Source organism: Equus caballus, chromosome 21 (genome assembly GCF_041296265.1).
Source record: "Equus caballus isolate H_3958 breed thoroughbred chromosome 21, TB-T2T, whole genome shotgun sequence".
Classification (NCBI taxonomy): domain Eukaryota; kingdom Metazoa; phylum Chordata; class Mammalia; order Perissodactyla; family Equidae; genus Equus; species Equus caballus.
Window position 1 is genome coordinate 59,485,063 of NC_091704.1, and position 23,509 is coordinate 59,508,571.

General features: G+C 39.6%; 1 protein-coding gene and 1 long non-coding RNA gene across 2 annotated transcripts in view; both read right to left on the bottom strand.

The window, feature by feature from the left end:
- The window catches only part of FBXL7 (F-box and leucine rich repeat protein 7), a 382,032-nt gene that overhangs the window by 120,175 nt on the left and 238,348 nt on the right, over window positions 1-23,509 (bottom strand). The window lies entirely within an intron of this gene.
- Window positions 18,494-23,509, bottom strand: part of LOC138919861 (uncharacterized) — a 140,421-nt gene continuing 135,405 nt past the window's right edge. Inside the window, exon 2 of the long non-coding RNA XR_011430412.1 lies at window positions 18,494-18,646. This is a non-coding gene — a long non-coding RNA (uncharacterized lncRNA). The remainder of the gene's footprint in view (window positions 18,647-23,509) is intronic.

A 23,509-nucleotide genomic window follows, 5' to 3' on the forward strand; every position in this document is an offset into this window, starting at 1 on the left:
TAGGCACCACTCTCAGCTCTTTATATGAGTTACTTCATTTAAGGCTCAGGATACAGAGAAACTGAGGCACAGAGAGGATGAACAAGTTACCAACGTCAGACAGCTAAAGTAGAGAAAGCATCATTGAGTTCTGAGCAGTCAGACTGCAGATTCTACTCTCAGAGGAAAGGTTTCACCTGCTTAAGAAATGCTAACTTCCTTCTGTTATGGACCAGCCAGACTTTAATTAAAAAAAAATTATATGGACTTTGAGGGTATTATGCTAAGTGAAATAAGTCAGACAGACAAAACGAATACCATATGATTTCACTCATATGTGGAAGATAAACAAACAAACACAGAGATAAGGAGAACAGATTAGTGGTTACCAGAGGAGAAGGGAGTGGGAGGAGGGCGAAAGGAGTAAAGGGGCACATGTGTATGGTGATGGACGGAAACTAGACTTTTGGTGGTGGACACGATTCAGTCTACACAGAAGCTGAAATACAATAATGTACTCCTGAAATTTACACAGTTATAAGCAATATGACCTCAATAAAATCATTTTAAAAAAATCATGTACACTGGTCTCAACTTACTGCAAGGATGGATCAACTCTAACACAGGAAATGTGGTAGGGTTAAGTTTTAAAATCAGGTCTGATATTAAAAAGTCTAGTTTCATGAGTTCAGGGAGAATTATGATTTAGTATCAGTGTGGAACTGTTCTGGAGATTTTAGTTACAGGTAATCTAAACAGGAACAAACAGTGGTAGAGGGCTGACAACGGGGTCTTAGGTAGCATCGGAGCAAGTTCAAGGTTCAGAATCTGCCCCTCACGAATTCCCCCAGGCATACCACATACACAGCAAAGCATGATTTTATTCTGTGTATTACTTTTAGGCGGTCTTTGTGCAGAGGCAAGTCATGGGCACAGTGAAGCGATTCACAGCCTTGTCTGATGGTCTTCCTACAGTACCCTTGGTCTCCCCTGCCTCCTATTCTACCTGCCCCAGAGCTGGCCACAAGCCGTGGAACCATAGCCATCGAACTGGCTTCAAACTGTAGTGAAGAGGAGAGGTTGGGAGCCATAGCGGTGGGTTATACTGGCATCCACAGAGGATGGGAGAGATCATCATGATGGAGAAAGCACAGCCAATACTTGTCTGTAGAGGCCACAGCAGGGTACAAGGTTGTCATCCCAAAGCTGTGTTTGGAGCTCATTAGTGATGGAATCAGAGCATGAACAGCCTGAAAACCCGCCAGGGTGGAGGTGGCTGATTGCCCTGAACATCACTCTGTGCTTCCCCATTATGCTCAGCAGATATGGGGCAAAGAAGAGCACTAGGTTGCCTTAAAGGACCAGGTAAATTCACTTAAGGACACAGGTGGTCTGTTCAGGAGGAAGAAGCCTTAGGTTGGAAATGATAATAGTCTTAAAGTATCTGAGAAGCTGTCACATGGAAGGACCTATAAAACACCCTAGATGCTGGGGATACTTCAGCAAGCCTATTAGGCAAGCTCTTGTCTCCTTGTAGCTCCTGTTCTGGGAGGCCAGAGACATTAAATAAATGGTTTTATTATTAAAAATATTGTTCTAAACTGTGACAGCTGCTAAGAAAGGAAGGATATCAAGTCATATAGGGCATCTGGAGAGATGCCATCTTTTTGAAGAAATGCCATTTCAGCCAAGAGCTAAGGATGTGACGTTAGTTAGGTGGAAAGTAGAGAGGGATGTTTCAGGGGAGGACAGCGGGACCTGAAGAAGCTGCAGGAAGGCTGGGTCCAGGGGGGAGGAGGCAGGCTTGGGCCAAATGTTACGTGGTCTTGTAGGCTCTGCTACAAATTTTGGAATTTTACCTCCAGGCAACACTTGAAAAGTTTCTCTTCTCTCTTTCAACTCCCCTTCTCTTCGCTTGTTTTCTCTTCCATGTTTTATTTTTTTAGCAATGTCACATAATTAATGGACATTATGGGTCTACTTCCTTAGCAAAGACTCAGTGGTTACCAATTTTATGTCAAACACTCAGCTAGGTCCTATAGATTAAAACATAAGTAAGATGTGTAATGGGTTGAAGAATGTTCCTTCAAAACTTATGTTTACCCAGAACCTCAGGATGTGACCTTATTTGGAAATAAAAGTTTTGCAAATGTAATTAGTTAGGTTAAGATGAGGTGATACTAGATTAGGTTGGGCCCTCAATCTAATAACCAGTGCCCCTGTAAGAAGAGGAGAGGACCCAGAGGCACAGAGAAGGCGGCCATGAGAAGACGGAGGCAGAGATTAGAGAGATGTGTCTAAAAGTCAAGGATCTCCAAGGACTGCCAAGGGTCACCAGAAGCTAGGAAGAGACAAGGAAGGTGTCTTTCCTAGAGCTGTCAGAGGGAGCCTGGCCCTGCTGACAGACATCTTGATTCCAGACTTCTAGCCTCGAGAAATGGGAGACAATACATTTCTGCTGAAAATTTCCCAGTTTGTGATCATTTGTTGTGGCAGCCTAGAAAATGAATACAGGATGCATCTCCCTGCTCAGGTAGGCCACATGTATGAAGGAGATGGTTGCATAAATAGAAATTAGTGTATGTTAAATACTAGAATAGCTTCCTTAGTGGTCGGGTGGTTAAGATTTGGCACTCTCAACTCTGCGGCCTGGGTTCGTTTCCCTGTCAGGGAACCACACCACCCACCTGTCGGTTCTCATATTGTGGTGGCTGCATTTTGCTGTGATACTGAAAGCTATGCCACTGGTATTTCAAATACCAGCAGGGTCACCCATGGTGGACTGGTTTCAGCGGAGCTTCCAGACTAAGACAGACTAGGAAGAAGAACCCGGCTACCCATTTCCAAAAAAAGTGGCCACGAAAACCCTATGAATAGCAGCAGAGCGTTGTCTGATACAGCGCTGGAAGGTGAGGGGATGGCACAAAGACACTGGGCAGGGTCCTGTTCTGCTGTCCACAGAGTTGCTGGGATAGGAATCCACTCAATGGTACTAACAACAAATACTATATTGGGTGCATATCCAAGGCATTATAGAGCTTTCAGAATATTCCTGAAATTATTTCTTTCCTCTCTAAATTTAATTTCTTTTCTTACTAGTGCTTCCTCAGAAATCTATTTCTTAAAGCAAATTTAATTTTAGATGGAAGAAGTTGGAAGAGTAGGTTTATCCATAATCTAAGCCTAACAACAGAGCATTTCTCTATTTGACCTTTCTGCATTTCTGAACATAACTAAATTCTCATGGTGTTAGAAGTTTGCTTTGATTACATCACTTCCTTTCTTAGGATGCTATTATGGTGCTAGATTGACAGTTTATATTCCCAAATCCCCCCGTCTTAGCTCTGCTTGTGTCCCTGAAGTCTCCTGCTGTCCCATAAAAGCCCTAATCAAGGTACAGCTCTTTCAAAAGCGCTGTCCAGGGGCCGGCCCGGTGGCTCAGGGGTTAAGTACGCATGTTCTGCTTCTTGGAGGCCCGGGTTCACCGGTTCAGATCCTGGGTGCAGACATGGCACCGCTTGGCACGCCATGTTGTGGTAGGCATCCCACGTATAAAGTAGAGGAATATGGGTACGGATGTTAGCTCAGGGCCAGGCTTCCTCAGCAAAAAAGAGGAGGATGGGCAGTAGTTAGCTCAGGGCTAATCTTCCTCAAAACAAAAAAAAACAAACAAAAAAACCAAAAGGCCTGTCCGGCTATCTTGATTTGAAATAAATTCCCCTATATCCCCATATATTAATACCTTTACTTTAGCATTTGCACAGATTATCATATATTATTATGTATTATAAACGGTTCACTGGGGATCAATTTTTACTTATTTTATTAGTTTTCTAGGGCTGCCATAACAAATGACCACAAACTTCGTTCCTTAAAACAAAAGAAATTTATTCTCTCACAATTCTGGAGGCCAGAGGTCTGAAATGAAAGTGTCAGCAGGGCCATGCTCCCTCAGAAGGCTGTAGGAGAGAATCTTTCCTGGCCTCTTCCAGCTTCTGGTGGCTGCAGGTCCTCCTTGGCTTGTGGGTACATCACTCCCATCTCTGCCTCTGTTTTCAGATGGACTTCTACTCTGTGCGTTTCTCCTCTCTGGGTCTCTTCAAGGACATATGTCATTGGATTTAGGGCCCACCCAGAGAATCCAGGATGATCTCATCTTGAGATTCTTAACTTAATTACATCTGCTATGACCCTTTTTCCAAATAAGGTCACATTCATAGGTTCTGGTGGTTAGAATGTGGACCATCCTTTGGTGGGGAGCACCATTCAGGCCAAAACACTTATCTCTGTATCCACCTGTACCTATAAGTTCCTTATGCATAATATGCATTTGGTAATTAATTTCTGTATTAAATTAAGTCAAGTTAAACTTTAGGACATGGGCTTAAGAGTATCTGCAAACTACCCTAATTCACTTTTTACTAACCATATTAAACTCATGCTAAATCACAAATTCCATCCTGGTGTACATTTCTGCCAACTGACTTTATTAGATAGCGAATGATCCTTGCATTACCGAAGAGACAGTTGGCATCATAAGTATGTTATGGACTGACAGAATCTTGATACTGTCAAGATATTTAAAGAACATAATAATCTGATGGGAAACAGAAAGTCAGTTTAAGAAAATAGGAAATATCAATAAATATAATACACAATAATACTCAAAAACTTTGTAAGTGAAACCTAGGCAGTGACAAACCTAGTTTCAATTCGGGTTTTACTTATTGGTTGTCCGGTCATGGTGAGTTCTGTAATATTTCACTTTTATTTTATTCTAAGGGGAAGGAAGAAAGAAAGAGAAGGAGAGAGGGAGGGAGGGAGGGAACAAAATATCCCCCCAAGCCCCTCTAATGCCATCTACCTTTAATTTCACAGTATTGCAATGATTATTGCGGATTCGCCTGTGGAAACACCTATCTAGAACTTGTGAGCATCTATAAGTAGTAGCACGTGCACTAGGAGAAGACGAGTTCTAGAAAACTGGGTCACAAGCAGAAGTTATATTTGCATGAAGCTTTTTTCTGCTCAAGGACTCACATCATAATGACAGTTTAGACCAATTAGTCAGATAAATGGAATAATTCCAATATTGAATATTGTTTTTATATTTTCTGTTTATTATGAAAATTAAGAAGTGTTGTTGCTTTACAGATGCCACCCAGAGCCACATGCTGCTACAGCCAAAGCTGGGGATTTCACACTGTTGCAAAGTTAGAGCAGACAACTGGCTACAATATATACCAGATGCAGCCGAACTGCAATGTGGTTTAAAAAGATTTAATAGAAAGTGTCCTGAATCTACTTCGCCCAAGAATTATCCCTGGGACAGTGTGTTCTTTGATATGGTAATACAACCAGCTGCTACTTCATCTACGTTTCCAACACGATAATCCACATTGCTTTTCATCTTCTTTCCATCAAGCATGTGACCTTTAATATTAGGAGGGTTCATGATTCCATATATGAAGCTCATTTCTTTCCTTTAATTGGGAGTAGGGAGGCAGCGATTGGTTTATATTCTTAGAAGTCCAGAAAGAATGAAGCCACCATTTTCATCTACTGCTTCTCTTCTTCTGTGTATAAAATACTTCAAAGTAGCTTTCTGAGTTTATAACCAACTGGACACAATGGTGACCAGCTTGCTCCTGGAAGCCTGCCCATACTCTGAGATGTCCGTAGTGTGTGTGCGCGAAGTATACACACGCAAATGTGGACCATGGTGGAATTCAGCCTGTGCTTCTGAAACAAACAAGAGAAAGCATCTCCTCTGAACACCGCCCACAGGGGACTGCCCACAGTTAGTCCCGCTCTTTCTTCCTGTGTAGCTTTCACAGCTGTTTGTTGACAGCAGCACAGAGCACTCAAATGTCTGTATACATATATGGTGATGGCAAGTTATGAAGCAGTGATTCTTTTTAGCCTCATAATTATAAGCTGTTTTTCTGAAATGATAATTGCATAGAACTTTGTGTTGGTGAGATAGGAACTTGCTTCACCATGCCCAAGGCTGTGTTATAGACTTGATTCCTGGAAATAGGTACACCAAACCCTCAGATGAATGAAAGAACAAAAGAAGAGGAATATCAAAAACAAAAGCAAAATGATGATGGCTATATATACACACACACACACACACACACACACACACACACACACACACAGACACATATATGTGAATGGATGTTCTTGTATATCTTCTCAATTACAAATGACGGTATAATACATATGCCAGAAAAGGTAGCTCATCAAGTGTACTTCTTTGTAAGTCCAATATCTTTGAGCATTTCCATTTGATAAATGGGCCAAAATCCTTAATTTTAAAGTGCTACAAACAGATCTTCCTATATTTAATGTTATAATCACAAAAATTTAAACCTGGAGAGGCCGTAAAGGCCTAATTTTCTTCCTTAATGGAGAATCAGAGACTCACAGAAGCTACATAACTTCCCCAGTTTACCAGCGAGAGTGGAGACAGAGTCACGTTTGCCACCTCAGCTCTTCCTTTCACGTCCACACAGCATCACACGTTCCATTCTTTAAGGTAACCTTTGCCAAAGCAATGACAATGTTTACTGTGGGAGCTGGAGAATGCAGCCACCCAGAACTGCTATAGCAACATAGGCTGCGGGAGGAACAGACAGTCACTTGCCGTGTTACCAAGCCAAGTGCTTGGCGTCACTATGCTAGTACTGAGTGCCCAACTGCTGATAGGAAACTCTCAGAACTCATTCATCATGCCCCACATCCCTGTTTACCTCGACTACTGTCCAAAGTTCATGCTTCCTGTGAAATCTAATAACCCTCATTCCCATTTCCATATATCCGGTCTCATGACCCAAAACTTCACTCTTCCTTTCCCTGCTAAGCCTTCCCATGATGACCACTGGTGCTTTCAATCAACAATCCAGCAAACATCCTTACTTCCATAACTACTCTGAATGCTCCCTTCTCCTCTGTACCTTAACTAAGACCTGTCCACTGAGCAGCCCTCTTCTTCTTCTGCAGCCCTCTCCAGTCAAGGAAGTATTTTCTCCAGTATCCCCAGAACCTCAGAGCTTGGAGTTGGGGTAGTACCCTCCTTGATCTCCTTGCTACTCTTTCCAACCACTTATTCCCCTTGTTCTTGTAATGTCATACTCATTGGAGGCTCAAACTAACCAGTTGCACCAGCCTCTCCTCTCATTACTGTCATGATACTTATCTCATTCACAGATGACTCACAATGATGATTCTTGGACACTTCAGCACCCAGTATCCTGGCCTTTCAGTCCTTGACCTCACCTCCAATAGCCTTTTCCTCCACCCCACCTTAGTCATATACTACTAACATCACACCCAGGACCTGTTCATGTCTAGGAGCATCACCTGGAGCATCACCTCCTGGTTCTCTACCACTCCTCATAACCTTCCAGCTTACTTGCTGGAAACAATGACAGTTCCATGATTTCAATTCTTCATTTCTACCGAAATTCTCATTTACTAACCCCATTACTTTCTTCCTATTCCTCAGCCACCTTCTGTTTTCACTTCCTCTTTTGTCCAGCTTAGATTCCCTGGTCCACAACACTGTCACTCTCATGCAAAGACTTTTACTCTCTTGCTTCTCTGTTCTGTTGTTGGATTCACTTCTCAAAACCCCAAATCTCATTGCCCCAACTTTCCACCCTCTCTCTGCCTGCACACTAGCTGATTTATGTTGCTGGAGAAAATCATACAGCTGTTCGGTTTCACTTTAAATTTATTATTGCAAATGCCAAATAAAGTCTCAATATTGCCTGGCAACCCTAGTACATGTCCTTCCTAAATTCACTTTTCTACTTTATGTATCCTTCCTTCTCAAACATCTCCCACTCCTTGGCCATCTCCCCAACCCCAACCTCTGTCTTAGGATTAAAGAGTTGAAATGGAGAGATTGGTAACACAGGAGAAACAAAGAAAGATCAAAGAAGCAAAATTCTTAATAAAGTAATGGAGGATGAGATCTACAGCCAAAGTGGAGAAATTTGCCTGTGAAGGATAAGGGATATTTCCTCTATTCTATCAACAAGAAATGCATAGTCCAATCTCTCCATTTAAAGAAAAGCTCTTCCCTCAACTCCTCAGCTGTCTGAGCATCTGCCCATTTTTATGCTCTCTTTTACAGCAATACTTGCCAAGAGATGTCTACGTAGTTGGTCTCCATTTTTGGTTTCTCAATTACACTTGAATTTTTTAAAATTCAAGGATACTTAGACATTTTAAAAGGTCAAATGCTTTCTCCCCAGAGGCAGTCACTTGAAACTCTTTTAACTGAACATCCTGTGATTCGCCTTAAAAATATACTCACAAAGTATGTCCCTAGTTCTCAGTTTTAGACTCTTCCATTGCTTCTTATTACTGAATGTACCATTTTACTCTTCTATACAACACCCCTACACACACACAAACACAGACCCATACACTTCTTTCTTCAGCCTTGCAGTGCAGTCATAGAATACTTTTTGGTTAAACCCATATTCAATGGTATGGAAATACTATTCATAAACAAAATTATGGTGTTCCATGACTGCATTTTATTTCAAAAAATATTTTTAATTCTTCTACAGTTATCAATTGCTTCAGTTTTGTGATTATTTTTCTATTTATCACAAGTTCAATATCCACTAGAGCTGTAGAGCTTCTCCTAATATATTCAAACATCACAGGTTTACTATCAGTTCCAATTTCTATTGGACAAATCCCTCCCGAAGTCCTCTGTCTTCTGACTCAAATTAGACCATGGTGGCACAGGAGGGAGATGTAATAAGAGAGGCCCTTGGGAGTCACTGTTACAACTGCATATGCAGCATGTCTTAGAAATAGAGCCTGGTCATGAAGTTTAAGGAGGTGATAATGAGATCATGAACAGCAACAGTTTCCAGAAAGAATGGAATCAGAGCACCACTCCTTTTTACAGCCCAAAGGAGCTTTTGCAGCAGAAAGAAAAATTAGAGTTTTCCTGACTTTCTGGTGCAGCGTGACAGAGGTAAACTCAGCTCCTGGTGGTGGTAAAAAAAAATCTGACTAAAAGACTGCTCTTGTTCATTCACGTTTATCCTGAATTCCATTTCGTCCATTTCTATACTAAATTCTTCAGGATGTTAAAACTAGATTAATATAAATTAAGTGAAGGGCAAAGTTTTGTGAAAACTCTGAATAGAAAAATCATTTTCATCTTTTGTAGAGTAATTCCTACCACAATTTCTAGAATTTTTATTACATCTGCTTTAATAAACATATAGAACTCACTGACCTCCTGTCTCAGAGGTGCCTACTGAATAAACAATATGGCTGTGTCCAGCCTCTAAAACCCATTCCTATCTCTTTGTAATAGTGAAATTGCTTTACGCGATTAACATACTTAACGAATTCTTTTTTCCTGGAAAATGAACAGCTAATCTTTGGGCAATTCCAACTCAAATTATGGCATATTCTGAATTAGTGGAGTTTGAATGATTTGCAGCATAAAATAAAAAATATATATAATATACAAATATGTAAAGTAAAAAATAAAATATAAACATTATACATATATATATACACACACACACTCCCTCCCTGCCCCCCCTCAGGATTCTACTTGAGATTCCTTCCAGCAACACTACCATGGCTTCCTTCCGTTCAGTAAATGTAAATAAATTACCATAGCTAACCTTTGGCTTTTTAATTTGGATGAGTGATTATATACTAAATATTTACCATTAATCTTGCCATTTATTTAGTGAAACCAACCAGAATTTGCTTTCTTTTCAACAAAGAAGTACAGACTCAGCAACGGAAGGTGGAACTCGGGTACTCCCCCTCCCCCTAACCTTGTTTGTGGATCCAGGCTTCCCTTGCCCCCTCATGTTCCAAATGATGACTGGCCAAAGAGAAATCATTTATTTTATTCAGCACCCACATGACGTGGCAATTAGTTTTCGAATACATTTTTGACGACACAAGTGGGACATCTGGAATGAGGTAGGGAAGATTAGGTCTGGGGAGAGAAGAGAAATAAATGGAACTTTCAAAAATCTTTATTGAAGAAACAAGTATTCCAAGAATATGTGGTTCTGTCTTTAAAATAAAATTGCTTTTTGAAATAAGAAGATGCTTATTGAGTTCTGCTACAGAATAAACAGATTTTCCATGATAATTCTTGTGCAAAAACCATAAATCAAAAGCTTAAGCACTTTTGAAAAAGACCATGAAGATTTCTATTCTTTAAACTTACTATATTGCCATTAGTTTGCTGACTGTATTTAAAGGACTTTAAAATGCTCAAAAATATATACTCGAATTTATTTTGTATGAGTTATTATTAAAATATTCAAAATTATTTCAATCCATGTAAAATTTACGTGATACGAAACACTTTTTTAATGGACCACGGATGGTTTTACTTAGAACTCAGAATGGCATGGAAACCAATGACTGGGAACCACATTGCCTAAAAAGGCTCTGCCTGTGACAGACAAGAGAATAATTGCTTCTAAATCACTCTTTTCCATGTTTAATGGCATGGCTTTTCCACTCTGCTCTAGACACAGTAATAAGACCTTCCATAAAAGTATATGTAATCAACTGCATTGACAATTATCAATAAATAACGATTTTGCCCACTAGCTAAGAGAAAGACAAAAAATTAGTTAAAATTAATCTCTCACAGTGAACTTCATCTCACACAGAGCCAGAAGGAAAGAACATGCTACTGATCTTGACAAAAGGGGCTCTGTAATTGTACGACATTAGCCCTAGTGAGATCATCCCCTCATTTGTACCTTAAGGCACAATTAATTTTTATTTCATGATCAAAATCTTTTCTGGTTTCTTGCTTTTGGAAGCATAACCTTCTTAAGGTTTGAACTATATTAGAAAGCTGACTGCAGTGCCAGCAGCTATCCATACATTCTGTGGAGGTGGATGAAAATGAACACTGGAAAAGAAGAATGATGAAGATAAAAAGGGAGGTGATTCAGGAAGCAATGCCCTGGAAAAGGCATGAGGTATGACTCTTGACCACAGGTGAAGATGTGGTTTTGACAAAGAGGGGTATTTCTTCTCAGGAGAAGAGATCAGGTCGGTGGCTCTCCACCCAGATTCTTTTTTTTTTTTTTTTAATTTTGAAAAACTTTTTCTTAAAGCTTGGCACCTGAGCTAACAATTGTGGCCAATCATTTTTTTCTTTCTGTTTTATCTCTCCAAATCCCCCCTGGTACACAGTTGTATATCTTAGTTGCAGGTCCTTCTAGTTGTGGCATATAGGACGCCGCCTCAACGTGGCCTGATGAGCGGTGCCATGTCCGCGCCCAGGATCCAAACCCTGGGCTGCCGCAGCGGAGCGCACGAACTTAACCACTGAGCCACGGGGTCGGCCCCTCTCCACCCAGATTCTTAACTAGTCAGTCTAGAATGGGCCCAGGCAACAGTATTTTTTAAAAGCTCTTCTCACTGAAAGATGAAGAGAAGAAAGGCCAAAATATAGAGAGGTGTTGATAAGTAGAGAAGTTGAGATAGAAAGGCCAGAGTCCATTCTCTGTAAAGTAAGAGATGGAGTCATCTTTTTAGACAGGAACAGGGTTGGGGGTTTGGAGAGACTGGGGGATATTTGAAAGGAGGGAGGTTGAAAATGCAACAGGAACTTAACTAGAAATGTCCTTTAAATAACCTAAAATATATTACAATATATGAAAGTTATATAACAACCCTTATTGTTGAGAAATGATAAGTAAATTTACTAAGCATCTGATACCCATAAATTTACATTATATCATAATTACTTCTATTAGCTATAAAATATGGGAAATATATTTGTTATTTGTTGATTGCACATGAAAATTTTGACTAATTTTGAATAAAGTTATAAACAAAAATGCTATCTTTTCTCAAAATATTTTTCATGTAGGTTTACTTTGTTTGGCTGATTGTTAGTGTGTATATAGAGGAGTAGGATTGTGTGACTTGTTTCCCACATTCCCCAATATGAGTACAGAGAAGACAATTAGTGCTGTCCTAGACTAAAGGTAATAATAGTGCTTTCTTGCACAAATGAATACCATGCCAATATAAGAAAAAATTTATTCAACCTTGGAATTTACCTTTTTTTTTTTTAACCAGAGAAGGTGTTTGCGCACTATGTATAGCCCATTTGCTTAAAAGGGAAATTCTTGTGTATCTCCTAAGGCCCAAAAGTTCTATGTAGCACATTTTTAAATTTTGATTCAACTTCTCTTTCACTATTCAAAACTGTGCCACATGTATTGTAATTTTGTCTGACAATCTCATAGAAAGATTTGAGCACAGCAGCTGTTTACCATTTCACGCTAATTGAAGGTGATTCCCATCATTGTCAGTTTTACTCTTTTACCTTCCAATCACTTAACTGCAAATAAGAGAAAGACACAGGTGGACTCTAGGGAATATGTTATCCATATATTACTAATTGATGACTCTTAACTATAAATACTTTTTGGACTGAAGATTCAAGAGCTACATTATTTGGAAGGTTATACTAAAGGTTGAGATCCAGGTGCATCTAATTTTAAGCTAGTGGGGCAGCCATACTGTAGAGTGAAAATAATGCTAGGTCTGGAGGTATAAGGTGAGATTTTGCCCCTAATTCTGGGGCTAACTACAAAGTGTCACTTTAAGCAAGTCCCTGAACCTTTTACATCTCAGTTTCTTTACATGCAAAATGGAAATGAAAACATCCTCCTTCATTAGGTTAAGAGGATGAAATGAAATAACATACGTGAAATATATTTTAATATGAATTATCTTCAATTTAATTCTCTATTTTGGAAATGCATTATATTTGCATATTGAGCTTCCTGAAAACAAAGCACAATACTATATAGAGTGATTAGAGAGCAGAAATTAAGATGCATACGCAATCAGAGTGCCACAGTATACAGAGTTTGGGTTAAACACCAAAACTCCAAATTAGTGGTTTACATATTTTATTTAAGTTCTATAATTCTTATCTTCATAAATATTAGCATTACACTTTGCTGTGTATAAACAACGAACATAGGAATATTTAAAATACAAATAATGAATACACTTCTGAACTTAGAAAAGAGCTAGCCCACTTAAAGTTCTTTTCTTTCTCTTATGTTGATGTTGGTGCCATGAAGTTATAAGAAACATATGAGAGAAATTATACTAAAAAATGTGAGAATTTTTTCCTGCTTCACCATCACATATGTTGAGCCCCAGACACAATTATCCTTTTAGAATGTATTACAGATGCAGCACTTAGCAAATGGGTGCAAGATGTTTGTTCAGATATAAACTTGCAGGCCAATGGTAGGGGAAGCTGGCAAAAGCTTTTAGCAGGCAATGTTTCTGGAGGTTGCCAGCCCAGATCATTTTTTTCCCTGAGAGTTTTGGCAGCTGTCTTCCGTCTCTTCAGACTGCACTTATAATTGGTTGTTTCCACGGCAACACTGACTTTAAACCATCATCTTCTTTATTAACTAGCTATAAAACGGAGGTGTGCCCTAAGCAAAATGGGATTTTGGGGGTAACAGCAATTAGGATAAAACCTACTACACTTTTTTGTATAATGATAATTATGCAACCAAGAGTAGTAAACTCATAATTTATTAACCCAAGTATTGGCAGGCATCTATCCTGATTTCTTCCTGTAATGTTTCACTTAACAAAGGGCTCTGGATTTAGATTTATTTATACCCCATTTTTTAGTTATTATTATTATTATTATTATTAAACACAAGAATGAAACTGTGGCTCACATTTTGTATTAAGGAAACTGACAACCTGTCATAGATGTCTATTTTCAATCTTGAGAAATAATAAAAACTGAAATCTGTTTTAAGCCTTCCTAGTTAAAAACTCAGTAGTTCCAGGTGGAAGATTACATAATCAGACATTTGTTGCACCTGCATGTCCCAAATCTCTGGTGTGTCAAAGTAAATACCTACAATTAATGAAGTGTGGAAGAACAATCAGGATGTTTGGAGAATACAATTGCAGTGAGGTTGCTTTGACTGACTTTATCAATATGTAAAAAGACTGCGATTATTGTTTTTAACTATCAAAAAGTGTGCTCAGCAGACATGCCTGTCCCATATTCCATTCCTCCATCTCACTGAAGTTCTGAATTAGCTGAAACAAATGTGTAATCACTGGTTTTTTTTTTGTGAAACCTGTAGTTTTTACTGTCAAATAATGTAAATCATAGACATCCAGAACCTGAAATTCCTTCCTGATCCCCTTCCATGCCATCCCTAAAGAATGGCGGTTTGCAAGATGAGCAGTTAATGCATAATGAATATCACAGATAAGGTCAAGGATCAAAAGTACAGTTTGTGTTTGATGGGATGGGTGTGGAGAGTGAGAGAAATTCATGGAATGGCACATTCCCCACCGTGGTTGAGATGATGGTGTCTGTGTTTGGAGGAGAGTGGAGGATGGGCAGACAGTAACTTTCAGAAACATGATAGAGCTGTCAAAAATGCATGGCATAAAAAAATACAGGTAATAAAAATACAGGTAATAAGTTACACAAGGCAGTATTTTCCATCAAATTACAAACAAAAAAATCCCCATTTTGAACATTTTTGTGCACTTCAACTAATAATCACTACACTTTTACCTCTTTTATTTGATGTGTGCACCCTTCACATTGTTCAATACACAGATGTCCTACTCCCCTTTAGTGACTTGACGTTTATGCAATGATCAATCGTGATATCTTTTATTTTTTTGGTGAGAAAGACCGGTTCTAAGCTAATATCTGTTGCCAATCTTGCTCTTTTTTTCCCCAAAGCTCCAGTATATAGTTGTATATCTTAGTTGTAAGTCCTTCTAGTTCTTCTTTGTGGGACACCACCACAGAACGGCTTGATGAGCTGCGTGTAGGTCTATGCCCAGGATCCAAACCGGTGAACCTCAGGTCGCTGAAGTGGAGCATGGAATCTAACCACTATGCCACCAGGCCAGTCCCGACTGATATCTTTTTTGTAGTTACAAATATTTGATAATTATGTCAAAAAATGTTTTCCTATTTTCTATCTGGCAACCTATTAAGGACTATGCCTATCCAATAGCCTCTGTCAATTTTATACTCTCACTAAACTCCCTTCACAGTCCTCTCTACTTCTTTCCTTACCTATTTCAGAATTTCTGGGAGAGACAGAGAAACTGGACAGGGGTCCCTTGTGTCTCAAGGGTCAAGAGAAACAACCGAATCCTAGCTGCAGGGTGGTTCAGGAGCATGGACAACAACTGCGGGGCACCTGCCTCCACCTCTAAATTCAATAGTCAGGATCAGAGAAGGCAAGAAAAAACTGCTGCTCATATTAGGTGGTAATTAGTCAGGGCTTACTGTTAAATTTTTATTATTTTTTATTTTTAGGCTGTCAAAATTCTCCCTACAGCTAGGTTAACATGGTTTCATTAAAGTGTCATCCCCTGGGAAAAACAATGGGCTGGCTAAACTTACCAGGGCAGGCCGGAAATCTGGACTCCTCATGATGATGGGGGCATACCATGCTCAAATTTACAAAGGTGAGTACAGATTCTGAAGTCCAGGGTAACAGCCAGGTGAACTGAGAAACAGGAACTGAGAGGGGAATGTAAAATCTGATATAAAAACCACATCTAGGTCAATATATGTGGGTAGGCTGAATAATCGGTCCCCCTAAGGGTGTCCATGTCCTACTCCCTGGAGCGTAGTAAATGGAATGTGCAGATTAAATTAAGGATATTGAGATGAGGACAGTGTTCTGTATTATCTGGGTGGGCCCAATGTAATCACAAGGGTCTCTATAAGAGGGAGGCAGGAAGGTCCGAGTTGGTAGTAGGAGGGTGAGGAAGGAACCATATGTCAAGGAATGCAGGTGGTCTTTAGAAACTGAAAAAACATCGGGGAAACAGATTCTCCCCTCAGGGCTCAGGAGGAAGGCAGTCTTGCCAACACCTTAATTTAGACTTCTGGCCTCCAGATCTTTAAGAGAATAAACTTGCATTTTTTTTAAGCCATTACGTTTGTGGTAATTCGCTACAGCAGCAATAATAAATTGTACGATATACACAAGAAGAATCCATGTGCAAAGAGAAGGAAAGGGAATCAAGCAACATTGGAATATTTAAGAGTGGAAGGACTTTCATGCCATTGCTGTCTTCTGTCTATTTCCTTACACTGACTGGGACCTCCAATAACTATGCACTTCCTTTACTCATCCCCTTTTCCCAAGTAAAATAGATAATATGGAATCATATAAACCACACATTTCAGTTTATGCCCCCAGCCTGTTGAATAACAAACAATGGCAATCAGTAAGGAACTCAGTAGACTGCATTCGAGACCACTAACAATTTCTCTCATTATTTAAAAATTCTCCAAGTTTTGGAAAAATGTACTTAAAGTAAATATTTAAAGTAAAGCCAATTCAATAAGGTTGGGCAGAACTGAATGAGTGCAATGCAAACAAGAGAACATTTTTTATTAATCTGGCCTTTTATTTTGTCTAAATGTCAAGCATTTCGGACCTTGAAAAGAAGGGTCACGCTATTTTCATAGCCCCTGGTCACTACTGAGGTCTTCAGAGAATTGAGGAGGCAGTAAAAGACTATCGTCAAGCTAGAGACACAAAGACCAATATGGAAACAAGAAGGGAAATAATGAAGGGTATTTGGGGTTGGGAGAGTGAATAGAAGATTGGTGGGAACTGGAACTTTCCTCCACCAATTCCAGTCATCTTTTGAATCTGGCCAGGCACTGTGCTACAATCCATGGCGATATTTTTAAAATGTATGCAATCACACCATGAAGACGGAATTACTATTCTCATTCTAACAGACTTAGAGGTCTAAGTAACTAGCCCAGGTTGACATAGCTTGTGTGACTGAGCCAGGGGATCTCATTTAAAAATATCTAACCCCCAAACCATGCTTTTTCAATCCTAAAAGCCTTTTAGTTTAACTATTTGTCTTCCATGCCCTGGAAAGATAGGGTTTTGTTTGTTCCCTTTCCAAGCGAGCAGGATTTTCATTGAAGCTGGACAACAATTCAGAAGCCTTACAAGCCACCAGCCCCCCTTCTCGCTGATACACCAAGCATTCTCCAGATTAGCCTCCAGAAATATGAACACCACCATCACCTGTAAACCTGCGTACGTAACATCTTCCTTGGGTTTAACTATCCTGTACCATTAGGTGGAGTAGGAGAGGAAGTGGAAGCTGCTAGAAAAGTAGGAGTATAGAGCATGTATGCTGATTTACTCCTATAATTTCCATGCATAATTTATCAATTTATGAGAACTTTGGTTCATTCATGGACAGTTTCTTTCTTTCTTTCTTTTAATTGGTTTATCCTTTGACCTTTTTCTCTTAGTCCAGATAACTGTCATTTTCGAACCAGGGGGCTTCTGGTGGGAGAGGCAGCAAATATTTTTGAACACTGATACCCCAGACCCTTCTTCAATATCGACAACACAGGTCTACAGTACTCAGCCTTTTTGAAGCAGAGCTGGCTCGGAATCCAGATCCCCTAATTCCCAGTCAGAGCGTCTCTCATTTATAGCATCCTGCTATCTTCCCTCCTCCTAAACTTCAATATAAACCCCAGGGTACCGATGATCACCCCTCAGACTTCTTATATATCCTCAGCACAGACTCAGTAAATACGCCCCCAATAAAGTAAAAATACACATGAAGGTGTGCTGGACGTTATTTTTCTAATTAAAAAGAAAATTAGAGTTCCACTGAAAATATTCAGAACTGTGTTCCTCCACTGTTTTGAGTCATTTGGTTTCCATTTCAGGGCAGACAAGGCTACATTTAGCAGAGCAGTGAAGAGTAAAAGCATCACTAAGATGTATCATTTAGGGAAGAGCTCACAGTGATTAAAAAGTGAAAGATCTAGAGCAGACTAGCAACGTGCCAAGAAGCTGGTTTCTCACCCCAGGTCTACTGGTGACTGACTATATGACCCTGGGCTGGCCACATAGCTTTTGTTGCAGAGAAGCCTTAACTATAAATTATGGAGAAGCAAGGTAGTTCTAACTGTTCCACAGGAGTGTAGGATGATAACCTGTATCAGAGATGTGGAAATTCCTTTGTAACCCTTACTTTCTGAACTACATAGAAATAAGAAAGCCATGCTTTGAGGAAATCTGGAGTCTTGTCTTGATATAACTCCCACTACTTGGGTATCCCTGGGCATGTTTCCTAGTCTAGCATTTCCTACTGCTAGATGTGAACAAATCACCATGGAGAGGCCGTGTGGGGTGGCTGAAAAGGAAGGAGGCTCAGAGTCAGGCACCCTTCGATTCCAATTGCAGATTCTCTCATACTTGTATGACTATGGGGAAGTTAATTAATCTCCACAAGCCTCAATTTCTCAATCTGTATAATGGGTAGGATGATTAAAATGCCTATATCAAATGAATGGTTGTGAGGATGAAATAAAGTAGTTCGTGTAAAACTTTTGGATAAATTAGAAATGTTTTCAGCTTCAAGCAACAAAAAACACAACACTGACTTAAACTATTAAGAGTTTATTCTCCTCCCATATCGAAAATCTGGAGGTAGGTAGCTGCTGGTTGGTTTATCACCTTGGTGCTGGCATCTCTGTAGTTTTCTTGAGCTCTGTCTCTTGGTCACAAGTTGGCTGCCAGAATTCCATACATCATAGCTGTATTCAAGGTAGGTAAAAATGGGGGAAAAGGGAGGAATCAGATGTGTTTGTTTCTTTTATCAGGAAAGCAAAGTTTTCCTAGAAGTTATTTCTTGCCTCCTCTCATTTTATCTTATTGGCCAGAACTGGTTCACATGGGCCACCCCAGCTGCAAGGGAGATTGGGAAATCAGAGACCAGGATGAACTATGACCCAGGCTGGGCATTCATGGCACTGAACAAAACCAGGGTTTAGGTGGCAAGAAAGAACAGGCGAGTGGACACTGGGAGACAAGTAATACCAGTTAGGTGCTGGCTACAACCTAGCACCTACATCACTAAATACTGCTTTTTTCATCTTTCCTCCACCGATAAACTGAATAAATCCATCCAGGTTTAATAGTCTGTGATTCCATATAGATTATTAAATTACAATCAGAGACCAATACTATAACAAAAATTCTCTAAACTGACCTATTTGAAGATAAATATGACAGTGAAAAATCTGATTCATGGAATATTTTTAACTTTTTGTTTTGAGATAATTTCAGATCAACAAAAAAAGTTGCGAAAACAGCACAATGGGGTCTTACACACCCTTCACTCTGCTTCCCCAAATGTTAACACATTATATGATCATAGTACAATGATCAAAACCTGGAAAAAACCCACTGTTACAGTGCTATTAACCAATCTACAAGTCTCTATTCAAATTTCATCCATTGCTCTATTAACGTTCTTTTCTTGTTCAAGATCCAATCCAGGCTTCCACTGCATTTATTTCTCATGTTTCCTTAGCCTCCTCCAATCTGGGGATGGAATATTTTTAAAGCTGGAAATGTTTACTATTTTGATGTAATGACAACAACAGAGCCATTTGTTTTAAAGTCTTTCAAATGTGCCATATCGAATTTAAAAATTACATTACTGTGTGGTGCCTGGAGGATTAAATGGTTGATTTGCTATTGTTGATTTGCTTAATATTCTTTTACATTGAGAATAAACATACATTTCAGAATAAAAAGTACAGAGATCAAGCAACACATAAGTACAGTATGGATTAATGAGGGATTTCTGCATCTTGTTTTGGATAATCCTAAATTTTTCCTTTGGAGCATTTTCCTGCCATGACACATCATTCATCATACTATAGTGGGTAGATTTTGAAGGTTCCAGATGGATGCATTCAAGACATATGCTTGAATAGTGATAATTAACTAAACAGATAGAGTATCATTTGCTGAGAATTCCAATACAGAGTGCTTGGAGGTCCTGGAATCACAGTTTTCTTACATTCCCCTGTGAGGTGGCAGCTGGCAGCAGAGCAGTCATGTGCCAGAGGCCATGTGGCAAGGCAGCAGAGAGTGTAGCCAGAGATCCCTATGCAGCCTCCTTGCCTCTATGCCCCGCTGCCTGCCTGCTCATGGAAATAGAATGATTTATGATCTTGGCAAACGGATTTAAATATTATGCCAATATTTTGGATCAATACCTGGGAGCATTTCCCTAAACAATGCATCTTATTGACTCTTTCACCATTTGCTGTTTTGATAAATTGAGACTGGCCTGCCCTGAAATGGGAGTCAAATGAATCAAAATGTCCATATTTCTAGGCTTTGATGTATATATCCACAGCTCTATGTTGAGTCGGTACCAACATCCTCCAGTTGCTAGCTCATGCACTGCTGTAGCCACAGCGCACAGGGATGCAGGGCTGAGGGAAGCCTTATCTGGCTCAGCACTAATGGAGAAACACAACATGCTGTGAGTACACTGTGATGTCTGCACTAACACACTGACTGCACAATCTCAGAAGAGAACAGTTTACCATCGTTCCAAATTCGAAACGTAGGTGCTTTCCACTGGTACTCTGCTTTCCGTTGGTTCTCCACACTATATTTCTATTCTGGGGATTAAGAACTGGCAAATCTGTGACAATCTTTAAGCAAATGATAGGTACCTACTCTTAGAGTTCACAGTATCCTTAGAGAAGAAGGTGTCAAAATACATGAAGAAGGACAACATAGTTTAAAGACATTCCCTTCCCTCTCCATCAGTGGAAAAACAAAAACAACAGTAGATTTCTGAGCCTGATCCTGGTTAAACTGTGAACTTGCTAACCTAAGCAATGGGACAGATTGTATCTTTTTAATGTTATTACGAAGTTGATGTAAAAAGGGGACAACTGTACTTGAGGCAAACGTGACAAAAAGTTGTAAAAGTATATGAATGTGGGGGGCTGGCCCCGTGGCCGAGTGGTTAAGTTCGCGCGCTCCGCTGCAGGCGGCCCAGTGTTTCGTTGGTTCGAATCCTGGGCGCGGACATGGCACTGCTCGTCAAACCACGCCGAGGCAGCGTTCCACATGCCACAACTAGAAGGATCCACAACGAAGAATATACAACTATGTACTGGGGGGCTTTGGGGAGAAAAAGGAAAAAAATAAAATCTTTAAAAAATAAATAAATAAATAAATAAAGTATATGAATGTGGCAACATTTCTTGTCAGCTGTATATGTATTATTCCTTTCTTAGATTAAAAAAAGTCATTGTATGAACAATCACATAGTTTATTTAAATATATTTGTGTGTGTATGCTTTTCTTAGTAGGAACTACTTTTGTCATCAAATATTTATCTTTTGTGCTGCATAATATTGGAGCCTGATCATCACTAATAGAATAATGTGGAAGAGAATAGTAAATTAATTAGCAAAGACAAGCAGTAAGAAATGAAAATAGAACTTCTCCAGGAAATTTACGTGTTTTTTTTTTTTACTGTGATGAACCCCCAGATTTTTCACCTGGTCTATATATCTATGCTTGCTGGTTTTATTGTCCCAGTTTTTCCTTATCCTTAGAGTAGCCCTACACATTCACAACCAAGTCGCAGGAAAACACATGTGAAATGTCTACTGTGATTCTGGGGTTTAGGAAAACAGTTCCACAGAGCTGCAGCCTTCTGCACACGGGAAGGGCTGTGATTCTTGGAGGCAGACACAACCCTCAAAATAGCAAATCTGAGCCCAATTTTAATTTTGGTCCTGCGGTGTGTTATGGATTTTATCCTTTGAGTAAAACAGTGTTAAATTGCTTCATAGTAGTGTAAGGCACTCTTGTGTATTAAAATTACAGTTTTAAAACAGAATTGTTTACCATTGGTGTGAGAGGGAAAAGGAAGGCTGCTTAGAGGGAAAGTGCCCTCATCTCAGACTGCCCTGTCCATCCTGGTAGCATGTAGTGGTGTGCTTATAGAGTATCGAGTTTCTTCATTAGTGTTTAATAATTAGAAAACTTCAGTTCTCTTTCCTATAATTTCTTTGGTTTGAAGAGGGTATAAAAAAATAAAAAATCAAATATGAGACAAAATAAGTTGATAGGAAAGTCATTAATCCTTCTTTGTATTTGGGAAGAGCAAATAAATTCTAGGGAAGACTACAACAGAGATAATGAGAGGCAAGCTTAAAATAGGAACAATTTTACTTCAAAACGATAATGATAATGGAAATGGAAACTCAAAAGTAGCCTTTTAAAATTAGGTTGCTGGCTCCTCACTTTTATTTGCCTCTCCACCCCATGGCGATGAAGCCAAGACAAAGGCAGCGGCAGCAAGCCAATTCTGTAGAGCTAATTAAACTGTAAACATTTACTGAGTGCCTACTTATACAAAACCCCTGTCCAGGGATACAAAAATGAAGACAGAGTCCTAGTTCTCAAGTATCTCAGTGAGCAATGAGGGAGACAGACATATCAAAAGACTATTACAATTCAATGTAGCAGATATACACATGCCTAAGATATTGCTGGGAATACAGAGGAGCAGAACCAAACTATGTCCCTGATATGAGGGAAGAGAGATGTCATAGAAAGCTGGGAGATAGATGGAAGGCATTCTAGACCTGGTGACCGGGAAGATTACCTGCAAAGGGGACAGCAGGAGCAAGGAAGGAAGTAAGAAACAACAAGGCATTTTCAGAGATTGATAGGCAATTCGATAATGCTGGGATATATATAAAGATGAAGTAGGAGAGGTAGGTTCACGTCCCAATATGTGGACCCTGAAGACCATGTTAAGGAACACTGACTTATTCCTAACCAGGATGGTGAGCCACTGCACGTTTTATGAATGGTCACATGAGAGACCCTGGACCAGCAAACTGATAGCAGGGATGGAGCACAAGGGATAGACTGAAGAACTATTGGGGGTCGGGGCCTGATAACGAGTTAAGTATTAAAGGGTTAGTTTGAGGTACCTGCAGGTGATCCAGGCAGAGATGTCCAGCAGACAGGTGGATTTACAGGTCTAAAACTCAGGAAAGAGTCAGCAGTTGGCACATAATTGGGTTGTTACTGTTGATGAGAAGAGGTGCAGTACCACTGGTCCCAGCGTTCAGACCTCCATTTAATCATCCTCCGCATATCAAAAAAGAATCTCCCTTTGCCTACACTACAATTTATTTATTTATTTTTTTAAGAGAACTTGGTGTCACAACACAATGGTAAGGCATGATCAGTTGTGATATGTATCTGGGTCATTTGTTACTATATGAACTATAGCACAGGAGTCTTTGCTTGATGCAGATTTTTTTCTTTTGTGTGTCAGACAAAATGGTGTGGTTACAGCTACTGTGCTAAGAACTAAGTAAATTGTGGCGATGGCCATGGGAGTGTGTTACATTTGTGAACATCACCCATGGCAAGATCATAAAAGAAAAGTTGAGAACCACTGTTCTGATTATAGCACTCAGGCCGAATTTGGCCCACTACCTGTTTTTGTACAGTCCACCTCTGCACTAAGAATGGTTTTTTTTTTTTTTTTCCGAGGAACATTAGCCTTGAGCTAACTACTGCCAGTCCTCCTTTTTTTTTTTTGCTGAGGAAGCCTG